The 10,236-nt window shown below is 29.7% G+C and overlaps 1 pseudogene across 1 annotated transcript; it reads left to right on the top strand.

The window, feature by feature from the left end:
• Positions 1 to 1,796: 1,796 nt before the first annotated feature.
• LOC106881431 (sialin pseudogene) lies at positions 1,797 to 9,089 on the top strand (annotated as a pseudogene). The gene is made up of 2 exons (XR_016238341.1): positions 1,797 to 2,140; positions 5,912 to 9,089. The product of XR_016238341.1 is annotated as a sialin pseudogene (transcript).
• Positions 9,090 to 10,236: the final 1,147 nt, after the last annotated feature.

Here is a 10,236-nt window from a genome sequence, read left to right as displayed (position 1 = left end):
TTGATTGAAATGTGAGATGAGTTTTGCGAAGGTGTCTTTAATTTCTCGATGTTAATCAAACGAATTCAGCTTGTCAATGAAAATCAGTAATTTCCTGTTTCTCGTTTTATTTTATATGCAGCTGAAGTAACCTGGTCATTTAGGGTAAATATAAAAACAGAAGAGTAAGAGATAGATTAAAGTCGTGACTATGCGGTGTTTCAGTACATGCCCTTCTTTCATTCACCCTCCCCTGATTAAATTTCTTTTTCTAAAGGTGTTGCAGTGCATGGTTACGCAACTAGTAAAAAAACTTTCAAATATATTTGTGACATGATTTTATACATTGCATATATATGTATATAGACACACACACACACACACACACACACACACACACACACACACACACACACACACAGACTTATAGTATTGTTTATTATGTAGAGAGAGGTGTGAAGTGCTCAGACAGACAACCTGAGACGTTATATATATATATATATATATATATATATATATATATATGTACGTATAATATTATATTGAGAATAATAATACATCATCTACTCAGCCATAAAACTGGTGTATGCAGATTATTAAAATATATTTAATGTATCACTCATTGAAATATTGAAAAATATAAATAATTTACAGATACATAAATATATAAAAACCATTAATCAAAAACGTTCTTCAAAGGCTAGTAAAAAAATTTTAGAATTAGGCGGGTTCAACAATTGAGAATAATAATACATCATCTACTCAGCCATAAAACTGGTGTATGCAGATTATTAAAATATATTTAATGTATCACTCATTGAAATATTGAAAAATATAAATAATTTACAGATACATAAATATATAAAAAAACATTAATCAAAAACGTTCTTCAAAGGCTAGTAAAAAAGTTTTAAAAGTGTAAATACACGGGAAAAGGTGAATACAGAAATGTTTAAGCATCCCGTATATGAGATGTGAATCCTTAACTAATACATTCCCCGCGATGAAAGAGGCAGTGTCTCAAATTTGGATATGGATATCCTTTATCTGTATGGATTACTGTACGCTTGAAACGGCCGTCGGAGTATCACCACTTCCTTCTTGAAATTGGAGTACCACCATCTAATAATTGGGAATTTTACCTTCCATCTAAACATTTCTTGATTCACTTTTTCGCGAGGATTTACTGTTGTATTTTAAATATCATTTTAATGTTTTTAACGTATATGTAGGATAGTGTTTCAACACATACGTTTTAAGATGCTAATATATCTTTATACAGTATAATTTTTCTACACATATTCTTATCTCTTAAAAATGAGTTAGTTGTACACTTATTGTATCTTCCTATTTATTTCACTTCATTTATTTTCATTTAATTGATTAATTAATAATTTACTTATATATTTATTTTATTTTATTATTATATGCAGTTATGTTTATAATCATTAAAACTTTATACATTTTATATGCATATTGTTATTTATATTATATCTTATACTCTTCCCACAATATGTAAAGATATATATTTTCATCTAAAACTAATTTTATCTCGCCACTTTATGTATCTTGATTTATTTATTTATTTACTGAGCTAAAATATGTAAAATATATATATTAATTTTATATGTTTGTATATCTAAAATTTTTATTCACTTAATGTTTGTACAACATTACTACATATACTTACCTCCTCTTGACTGTTATTTTTTACTTATATAGAATATCATTGCTATAAACTAAAATTTTCATTCGCCTAGATATAAGCGACTTTAACCCTTTAATTGATTTATATTTATAACATCTTATATAGGCTCTTATCTCATTTCTTTTCTTTCTTTTTCACTTATCTATATTTCAATAGTACATATGTTATTTTGTCCCTTAAACCGTAATATAACTATAATATTTTTCTTTGATCTAAGATATCTACTTCCACCTAATAACTATAGCATTTCATTTATGCTATTTTTCTATTTCTCTTCCTCTCTGTATTTTCTCCATATAAAATTTATATTCTCGTTAATGAATCCAGTTTGATAGAACGCTCTTTATTTGAAAATTTGACCAATGGACTCTTGCTTATGCCTTTGTTTATGTCTTTAATTCATCAACACAATATTAATTTTAGTGGGGTTTGACTCTCCTCTACTACAAACATGTATGTATATTAAATATCTATTTATTTATTCATTACTGTATTCGTTTAGTATTCTTTTCTATCTTCATGAACCCTATTTGAAATTAAGTATGCTCCTAAGCTTGAGATAATAAATAATGTTTTAGCACTAATACATACACTCTTAATTCCTTATAAATGCTTCAGGTTCTCATGTATATATATGTTTTCATATATATATAAATTTTACATAAATTGTAGCACGTTTTTTACTCATAATTAATTATTTGTATTTATTATACATCTGCGTGTAGACATAAGTTTATATTTGCGTAATAACAGAATTCTTATTTGCCTATTTACTTCTATATCCATTATTATTTTACTATATTCCTGTTGTATTTTTCTTGTATCTCTATACAGATAAATTCTGTATTGTATTTTTTATGTATGCACTCAAAAAAATATATTTTTATCTATTATATTACACTTTTGTACTTACATTTTTACATATTTATACTTTTGTACTTACATATTTACATATTTACACTTTTGTACTTACATTTTTACATATTTACACTTTTGTACTTACATATTTACATATTTACATATTCATACACCTTAATTACTTAAATACTTAACTATTTTAAATATATTTACCCTATTTTTTCTTCATAATTAATTATAGGTTAATTAAAAGATTAATTAATACATTGTTTATTTTATACTTTTAATAACTCCCCATAATATATACTATATTACTTAAATTCTTGTCAATACATTCAGAATTACTTTTATTTGATACTTAAATATATTTTATACAGATATACGCTTTATTACTATATTTTATTCTTCGTTTCCTTTTTATAACTTCTCTACACATACTAACTGCCCCCCTTGTAAGGTTTATACCGTGTTCTTTCTATAAAACATTAATCAGCTAGTGAATACGCTCCTAACACTCAACACACAAAAATATGAAAATGATGTAATGGTATATCTTTTTCTACCTCCGATAAGATTCAACTTTATAATGTTTTTAATTCTACTCATTAATTTCTGAAGTTTTGAATCAAAAACGCTGTCAGGCATGTTATCTACTGTTGTAAGTAATAAACATTTATCAATTTAATTATCTCTATTTTCTCATTTCTTAAATATATATAAACTCTGGTTTATCTAATTATCTTACAATTGAATATTAAATATAATATTCAATACTAAGAATAGGTAATAAACCAATAAATTCATTGAATTTTAAAATCTCTTAAAGGGGTATTGAACCTCTGTATGTATATATATATATATATATATAGAGAGAGAGAGAGAGAGAGAGAGAGAGATGTACTTGCATAGCAAGTGACCTGATCTGAGATCGTGTGCTGGAACAAAAACAATTGCAGCGTGGAAGGTGTTTATAAGCCATTTAAAATAACACACGAAAGCCGTCAGATTCACTTCAACATTTAAATTTAATTTGTCAAAATATTTTCGTCGCTTTGAGACCGCAACCTTTTCACTGACAAAATTGTGCAGCACAATTTTGTAAGTGAACAGGTCGCGGTGAAATTTTATATTAAAAGCAAACACAAATTAGTTTGTGCATAGAAAATAAAAGTTTGTGCATAGAAAATAAAACTTAAGCACAGAATTCATCCACTCCTATCAATTTTGACAATTTTATACTTGGTGCAGTGGAGTCGAACAACCAATGCGTTACAAGGCAAATAATTGTTCTGTGTAAAGCTGTGAATTATTTTCTTTGTTCACTACTGAAGCTACATTCAACTGTCATGCACTAGATATTATATATATATATGTGTGTATATATGTGTGTGTGTATAAATGTATATGTGTGTGTTTGTGTCGTATGCACACACACACACACATGCACACATAAACGCACACACAGAAACAAACACACACATATATATTTCAAGGTGGTAAACGATACTCAAGTGGTGGTAAGCCAGATAACCACTGGCACAACGACATAGACACGCTCAAATTCACACACACATATACGATGGGCTTCTTTCAGACTACTCACAAGGCTTTGGTCACGAGGCTATAGTAGAAGTTAGTTGCCAAAGGTGGTAAGAGGTGTGACTGAACCCTGAAGCCCACTGGCTTCAAGGTCCAGTCACCACACAGCCATTATATATATATATATATATATATATATATATATATATATATATATATACATATATATATAAAAGATAATAAGAGTGAAAAAACTACAGAAGGCTTGTGTTACATGGTTAAAGTATATATTTAAATTATGTCAGAAAAATGTTAGAAAAATGTTATAAAATCTTTTTGGTATATAAACATTGTATTTTGAGAAATAACCGGTTTCGTGTTGTCTTTTCAAATTTCTCTACTTCATTGTGTCGTGTTCGTTCCAGTCTCAGTAGAGAAATTTGAAAAGACAACACGAAACCGGTTATTTCTCAAAATACAATGTTTATATACCAAAAAGATTTTCTAACATTTTTCAAAAATTTTTTTGACATAATTTAAATATATACTTTAACCATGTAACACAAGCCTTCTGTAGTTTTTTCACTCTTACTATCTTTTATACATCCAACCACGTGCTTTCACATACCAACTTTCTCATATATATATATATATATATATATATATATATATATATATATATATATATATATATATATATATATATATATATATATATATATATATATATATATATGTATGTATGTATGTATGTATGTATATATATATATATATATATATATATATATATAAATTAATAATCCAGCATTGTTCATTTCATGACGTTTATTGAACCCCTATTAATGAATTCTTATAATGATCATTTGCTTTTATATATATATAAGGTAGAAAATATTTTAGTGAGTAAACACACGCGGTGGATATATATAGAGAAAGAGAAAAGATGAAAAAACACAGAAGATTTGTTTTTCAGGATTTAAGAGTATATTAGAGTCATGAGAATAAAGATATACAATTTTGTACAAACTAAGGTTTTGTTCTTTCAACATAATTGAAGTAAGGAGCAATTTAGCATTGCCCATCAAACTGAGAGTTGAAAGAGATAAATGGTCAGGGGGAAAAACTTATTGCTTGGGGAGCTAATTGTTCACAATTATTTATGCAGTAAATGGGAGGTGAATCTGTAATTTTTTAATTTTTTTTTTGCTTTTTGTGTGTGTTCTCTACTTTATTGTGGGTTATATCTTCCATTAGATGGGGTAGGTCCTTATTTTGCGAGACGGAAAGGGAAAGAAACTCGTCGTATATATATATATATATATATATATATATATATATATATATATATATAGTAAGAATTAACAAAACTTTACAACTCTATAACCCCCACTGTGTTCCATGGAACTCCAAAATTGTAGTTGTTCTTAACTTATTCTTGGTGTAATAGTGACAACATGAAATTCTTTCCTCTTGTAGCTCTGATAAAATATTAGTTTAAAATTATATTAACATATATCTTGTGTGTTGAAAATCCATATTTCTTGCAATGGAAGATAGCAATATATTTAAATTGATGTAATACTTGCATTTTTCAATTAAATGGAGCCGTTTGAAACGGTCGTATTGCACTAATACTTGACACTTGCTTTGATTTTATTCAGCTTACATCGAGCTGTGCGGATAAGGCCGGACTGACTTGGTGCTTCAACTTAAGTACCTAATATAACTGAATCTTAATTATTTCTTTCATATATATATATATGTGTATATATATATGAGTATGCATGTATATATGTTAACTAATATGTAATTCTTATATTGATACAGGCTCTTACTATTCAGAATCGCATACGTTTTGCCTTTGCCTGATTAGGACAACATGGGCCGTACAGAAATATCCCCAAAACTTAATTTTCAACTTCACCGATTCTCTCCGCCAATATTTCTCCTTGGACTAGTATTTCCAGAATCGCCATCTTTAATTTCTATCACATTTTAAATACAAGGAATCGATTACCTGGAATGACTCAACTGGGAAGGAAACTATATAGTAAACGCCACCGCGCAGCCATACAGAGCTTTTTTTTATTTAATCAAACGTATCAAAACAAATAGTTTCGCACGCAGAGTTTTTACTATGGCATCTACACTGAACTTTTACGAGGAATACTATTCAACAAATCATAGAACCAACTGGAACTGAGCAGACATCTTACCGTCAACAGTCGTTCACCATTTACTTATCAATTGTTTCTTAAACACGAGTGAGACATTATATCTACAGTACACAGTTAAGCCGGATTATTGCCTCTTCCAATATTACAGATTATACCAAAATAAAAGACTATTGCACCTTTACAGTTATCTTATTTCTTGGACATTTTCTTGATTAACAGTGATTTATTCTAATTTCAAATAATAAGGAACAGAAATATATAACGAAAAGATTTTGATTGATTTGTATTGATACCAGATACTATATTCATTGGTAAATGCCATTTATATTTATCGATAATGCAATATATTTATCGATAATGGAATATATTTATCGATAATGGAATATATTTATCGATGATGGAATAATTGTGAAACATATTGGTACTAAAGACATTTTAATTTTAGTTATTGGAGTCCATGTTTCGTCTAATCAAATATACACTTCAGAGACCAAACAAACATAATTTATTTTATGTAATCAAGCTAACCAAAAGAAACGAATAAGCTGCTGATTTTTGAGGCAATCTTTTATGTCATTGATTCCATATTGAGAAATTACCGCACACATCACTGAATATACATACTTTCACTTTCATTTTCATCAAGCGAAATATTATGAAAATCAGTGAAATCAAAGTTAACAAAAATGTCTGCATTTACCAACTGGATTAAGCGTTATCATTCATGTCGGTGGAGATTATGCTATACTTGTTGTATGACTTGTCTTCTGCTACAAGCAATGCGAGTTGATCTAAGTATGGCCTTTCTTTGTATGTTGAAACCACTCAATCATACAAGAGAGGAAGTGAATTTTACGGCAAACAGCCAATATTGTTCCGGTTTGGATAATAAGACAACAAAAGCAAATTTTGAAGGAGAGTTCGAATGGAGTGACACCTTGTAAGCGAACATCCTGACTGGGTTCTTCTACGGATATATGGCAACTAATTTTATTGGCGGTTTATTGGCAGACAAATACGGTGCGAAACGAGTTCTAGGGGGTTCAATTCTCTCAGCATCCATTCTTACAATTTTATACCCAAGTTTGTCTCGAATTAGTGGTTACTTTACGCTTGTACTAAGGATATTAACAGGCGCAGTTTCGGGACCCTTATTCCCAGCAATTCAGTCCTTATTCGGACGTTGGGGTCCGTCAAATGAAATTTCTGTACTGATTGGGTTTACATTTGCTGGTCAATTTCTAGGTAATATTTAGGTCTTTCAACAGCAGGTTACCTCTGTGTATATGGATTTGATAATGGATGGGGTTCCATATTTTATATATTTGGTGGATTATCGTTCCTGTTTAGTTGTTTGTGGTTTTATGTGGTTTATGATAATCCACTATCAGCGAAGAAGAACGTTCTTACATAAACAGAACTACAATAAGTGAGAATGTTGTTAAAAATGTACCTTGGAAACGGCTGCTTTCTTCACCTGCAGTTTGGGCCATTATTTTCAGTTTGTTCGTTTTTGACTGGATGGGGTCCATTTTTCAGGTGTTGCTACCTCTATATATGAAACACACCTTAAGCATTAATATAATATCCAGTGGTTTAATGTCGTCTGCTCCTTCGTTTGGTCTAATGATTGGTCTACCTCTATGTGGAAAACTTGCAGATTTTGTACATTCAAAGAAATATCTGTCTACTCGTTCTGTTAGAGTCCTATTCGAAACCTTTTCTATGATTATTCCAGCAGGTCTGTTGGCTGCCATAGGATTTCTTAGATGTGACCATACCATTTTAATAACTTCGCTTTTGTTTCTCAGTGGTATAGCAATATCACTTACCAGTGGTGTAGCCCTCGTTAATAGCAATGACATTGCCCCGAGTTATGTTGGTATTATATTTGGAATTGCGAACACTTTTGCTGCAGCATCGGGCAGCATTAGTTCCTTATCTGCAAAGGCTCTCACCCCAAACGATACACAAGAGGAATGGCAGATCGTGTTTGCATTATGTGCTGCTATATGTGTATCTGGAGCAATAATCTTTGCAATAATGGCAAGAGGAGAAATCCAAGAATGGGCAAGATCACAAGAAACTGGATCATGTGGTAATGTGGCCGACGTGAATATCAATACTATTGCTTAATAATATTTCCCAGCTAGCTTTTTAACCAGAGAAGTGGAGATATTACCATCGAGTATTTGTGCCTGAGTAGGCGTCACCAGCTCAGCATTTCCCTACCTTGTCCATAACAGAACGAAAGACTTGCAAATACATAGAAACATAGTTTGTCAGCTGACCCTTCGTGTTTATACTTTGATGCTCACTCTTTCCGAATGCCATGTCAAACTCGATAAAATCCTGATTCTCGTAGTCATCTTTCCTTTTCATTTACAGTTTGTCTATCTTCTCTCGAAGAGAGAGTATTTCAGTTAAATCAACAATATATTTTGTAAGGGAATTAACATACCCTTATTCGTATTGCTTTTAAATACCAGCTATTAGCCACTGTGAACTATTACTCTTAGCTTTATCCCCAGCTTATCTCAAGTACCAACAGCATAAATGTGTCACAACGTTTTTTTTTTGTGTGTTTGTCTAAATATATTTGTTGGAGAAAAACTCGCGTAACAGTTGTAATGATGAGGATTATTAATGTAGAAACACGTCTTTTCTCTCCAGTCAGTGGGCAAATGGAAGTTATATTACAGCAAAGAGTGGAAGAACGTCTTCAATTTAATATAAATCTGTATCATCCGTCCCGATCCTATTGCAAACTCTATGTCTAACGTTTTTGTTCAATAATAAAAGAATACCTTATCATTATTACAAATGTTTCTGATGTAGTTGCTCTTGCTTTTATGGGATATTTTCTTTTGTGTGTATATGTGTGAGTGAGTGTATATGAGTGAGTGAGTGAGTGAGTGAGTGAGTGTATATGTGTGTGAGTGTATTGTCGGTTTGTGTGTGTGTTCAGATGTTTGTGTGTTTATTTTTGCGATGTTTCACATGCAACACAGAAAACCTGATCTACATAATTACATGCAATGGTTGCAAACATAATTAGATAGGTCAGACGGGTGGATGGTTGCGCAAAAGAATGACGATACATTGTCAAAAGATATGTGATAAAAACACGAGGAAATTCCTTTAAGCAGTCACATCGCAACCTGTGCAGGAATGGACTTACCTAATTTCAAAATATTTCCCTTCTACAAGTGCTCAGATTCTTTCAACCAACAACAAAAACTAAAGAAATGCAATTTATTAGCAAATATAAACCACAACTAAATATAGACCAAATCACTACCAACCAATAATTAAGAACGGACACTTAAAAACAATTTTATGCAAATCATTTTGAAAAATACTTCCCATCAATTCTTAAAACTTTTTTTTCCAATATATATATATATATATATATATATATATATATATATATATATATATATATATATATATATATATATTGAAAAAAAATTTAAATTGTTATGCTCAAGTACAGTTTTATTCAAATATATACAACGTAGGGATATACTTACCTAATAACTGATCCAATGGCTCAATATCTAGAAGAAAAATAAGCAAAATCAAAAATATAGTTCTGGACCAAATATATATATATATATATATATATATATATATATATATATATATATATATATATATATATATATATCCCAGACATACAAAAATACACAAAAAGAAAGCATCGTAAAATACATCTGCGAAAACACACAAATGCACGCACAAAAACACTCACATACACTCATATATATATATATATATATATATATATATATATATATATATATATATATATATATATATATATATATATAAATGCATATGTATATGTATGTATGTCTATATATATATATATAGGTAAAGTAAAATTTAGAGGTAATACTTGACAATTGTAAGCACCTGTGTATGCCAGCTCGTGGTCGAGGTGAAAGAATAAATTGTAAATCCAAAAAATAA

This window comes from Octopus bimaculoides, chromosome 25, assembly GCF_046866305.1.
Source record: "Octopus bimaculoides isolate indiv1 chromosome 25, ASM4686630v1, whole genome shotgun sequence".
NCBI lineage: Eukaryota > Metazoa > Mollusca > Cephalopoda > Octopoda > Octopodidae > Octopus > Octopus bimaculoides.
This window is presented reverse-complemented; position numbering and strand designations above follow the sequence as displayed.